This window comes from Rousettus aegyptiacus, unplaced genomic scaffold (assembly GCF_014176215.1).
Source record: "Rousettus aegyptiacus isolate mRouAeg1 unplaced genomic scaffold, mRouAeg1.p scaffold_m13_p_11, whole genome shotgun sequence".
NCBI lineage: Eukaryota > Metazoa > Chordata > Mammalia > Chiroptera > Pteropodidae > Rousettus > Rousettus aegyptiacus.
In genome coordinates this window covers 76,927,370-76,930,790 of record NW_023416286.1, presented here as the reverse complement: position 1 = coordinate 76,930,790, position 3,421 = coordinate 76,927,370, and the positions used below count along the sequence as shown (strand labels likewise).

Below are 3,421 nucleotides of genomic sequence, written 5' to 3'. Positions count from 1 at the left end.
TTCCCTCAAAGCATGTAATTAATTAAAAGTAAAGCTTTTTGCTTTATGTGGCACAACCTTTGCTCTGTGTCAGAATACTGTAAAAGGTTAGGAATACACAATTTTATAAAACTATGGATAAGACTGCATAGATCAAAACTGTCAAATCATGAAAGGTAAAGATGAATTCCTTTTACCCAATTTAAGAGCACCAGGACTAGAGGATGCCCAATGTAGCGTAAAAGATAAAAGGGATTTATGCTTTGTACTTTACATAGTTGGTAGGTAAACATATGCAAGTCATTACCCCAGGAGGTTATATAGTCTAAAAATATAAATAGGTTCAGGAAAGGCTTAGATGAATTCATGAATGAAGTCTATAATGGGTTACCAAAAGGAAGTTAGGGATCATAGACTCCCTGAGGTTCAGGAGTGGAGGGCAACTAGCATGTTTTCCTAAAAACATCAAAGAAACTATGCTGATATGACTCTGTATGAAAACTATATTCTCAAATTTTCTCTATAGGATCCCCAATCTTTGTAACTCCACACATGTAAAGACATAGATTTCATATATTTTACAAACATTTAAGAAAAAATATTTTTTTTCTCCTCCACCAACAAACTATGTAATTTCTTTTATAGATTTTATAATATGTAAATTTTCTCTTCTGTTTTCTAACTTCTTTCCACTCTCTCATTTTCTTTATCAAACTTTTTTTCTCTCTTTCCTATTTCGCTCTCTTAAAAATTTTTCTGCTACCTCACTTTTGTCTTTATTATTCTTTCCTACAACTCCCTTCCATCTCCTCCTACCCATTTATATTCAACCTACTCTTTAAACTTCAGATACAGGAGACATGTGTATCTATCTATCCATATCTATACCTATCTATCCATCTATAATTTGTTTTTAAATAACTCTACTCCTTTATTTATTTGTTTGTTTGTTTGTTCATTTTAAGCCTACAGAACTTGATATTCCTAGATGGTCTCCCATTCAAGTACTAACCAGGCCCGTCCCTGCTTAGTTTCCAAGATCAGCCGAGATCAGGTATGTTCAGGGTGGCATGGCTGTAGACTCATCCTTTATCATTATAAGAACATGATTCACTCAAATCTCATAGTGAATAAAAATAACTTTAGAAAAATTTTAAATATTACAATAAAATAAATACAAGAAAACAGCAAGCACATATGCCAAACCTTCATTAATATAAACAGTTTCCATTGAGATAACATAAATATGCTATAAATACAGTGGATCTACAGTGATAGTTATATTAAGTGATGCTTGAAGTAAATCCTTGCAGAAAATGTTGGTTCTCTTTATTTAGAAAGAGATATTTGCATGATGAAATTTATCTAATAGCGTTTCTGTACCAGAATGAGTAAATCAACAGGAGACATTATGATTTTGCATGGAAATTGCTGCTCTAAGGACACTTTATTTTAATGTCAGAATACGTTAGTAATTTGAAGTGTATAGTAGACTAAAGTCACTTATTATGTCTTTAAAAACAAAAATTACAATTATTTCTGATATATTAATTTCTAGAAACTATACTCAAAGGCCTATTTTTCACCTATATCACCTTGTATTATTTCTATATGTGTAAAACATCTTAAATACTCTAGCGTACAAAGGAAATCAAACATCTGGAATATTTCTGGCTGGTTGAAATTGGTTTTTGTAGAACTTACTTTCCCAATGTGCTGGAGTTATGAAAATTCTAGTAACAAGCTATTAGTAAATTAATTTTGTCATTGATTTTCCATTCCTTGTATAATTGCTATAACTGTTGGTAATATACACAAAACTCTTCTAAATCTTAGTCTAAGAGTAGAAATGATTGCTTTTTATTCACTCTCATTTTCAGGTTATTTTTTCTTATATATTTCTGCCATATTTAGTAGTTATCATTATTCTTTAACTATTCTATAATCATTTATTTAGTTTCTACTATATTCTAAATACTTGCCCTTTTCTGCAATGTTAACTTTCAAAAACACAATCTTTGATGTACACATCCAATTTCACTAGCTTCCTTGATTTCCTATAGCCTCTCTTCTATCCTATCACAGAGAACATTAAAGTTTTCCTGCCTTATTTTTCTCTGTGTTGTCAAATTCAAAAAGGAAACATTCTCTTGCAACTAAGACATGAGCACGATACATAAACTCTGTTAATTCAGAAGCACCATGAAGAAACAGTTGATGCCTGGAAAGTGACAGAGTCCGAAGGACTGGTGCATTGTGTCCAGCATGAGCAATACTATCTGCAGGGTCTGTGACCGGATCCAGGCAATAGGGTTTCCATCAAAGCAGTTTTTCAATGTAACTTCTATCTTTCTGGTAGGGTAGGCTTCGAGTCTGATTTTCTGGCTCTGAAAGAGTTCTATGAATTTTTCAACAATTTTTAAAATTATTTTCCTTCTTACATCAGCTAAAATGGGTTTTATTTTTTTGCAGGTAAAGATTTAATCTAATAAATTGTCAATAACTTAAGTCCTTTAAAATGATATCTTCTGTATATTCTTTCTCTTTCAAGACTCTTTTATCAACTATTCACCTCAGCGACTGCATGCTTACAGTATTCTCCCCTTTTCCACAGGTGACATGTTGCAAGACTTCCAGTGGGTGCCTGAGACCACAGATAATACCAGACCCTATATATATGATGTTTTTTCCTATACATACATATGTATGATAAAGTTTAATTTACATATTAGGCACAGTAAGAGATTAACAATAATAATTAAAAATAAAATAGGACAATTATAACAATATACTGTAATAAAAGCTATGTGAGTGTAGCCTTTCTCTGTTCATGTCTTCTGCCCACAGTTTTAATGCTTTTTCCATAACTAAGCACTTATCAGGCACTGTGGCAATAACTTTTGCAGTCTGAGGTGTGACAGCAACACTAGCGCGAATTTATTTTTCCTTCTCCACAATTTTATGGGTAGAAGATTCATTTTTACCATAGATCTTAGCAACCTCAGCCTACATATTTTTTCCTGATTAAGTCAATAACTTCCACCTTTTTACTCAAAGGAAGCACTTTACGGCTTTTCTTTGGCATATCCTATTGCCACTATATATTTTCATTTTCATTGTATACCTTTTATTTTGGGACCATTGTTAAGTAAAATAAGGGTACTTAACATAACCCAGATGGCTACTTAGTGACCAACAAGTAGGTGGCATATACTGCATGTATATTCCAGACAAAGAAATGATTCACATTCCAGGCGGAATGAAATGACATGGTGAGAGTGTTCATCGCACTACTCAAAACAATGTATAATCTAAAACTTATGAATTCTTTTATTTCTGAAATTTCTCATTTAATACTTTGGACCATGGTTGCCTGTGGGTAACTGAAACCACAGAAAGCAAAACCGTGGATAAGGAGGTCTTCGATATTCTACTGTTATAC

At 32.5% G+C, this 3,421-nt stretch overlaps 1 pseudogene; it reads right to left on the bottom strand.

Moving 5' to 3' along the window:
• Positions 1 to 942: 942 nt before the first annotated feature.
• LOC118609636 lies at positions 943 to 1,061 on the bottom strand (annotated as a pseudogene).
• Positions 1,062 to 3,421: the final 2,360 nt, after the last annotated feature.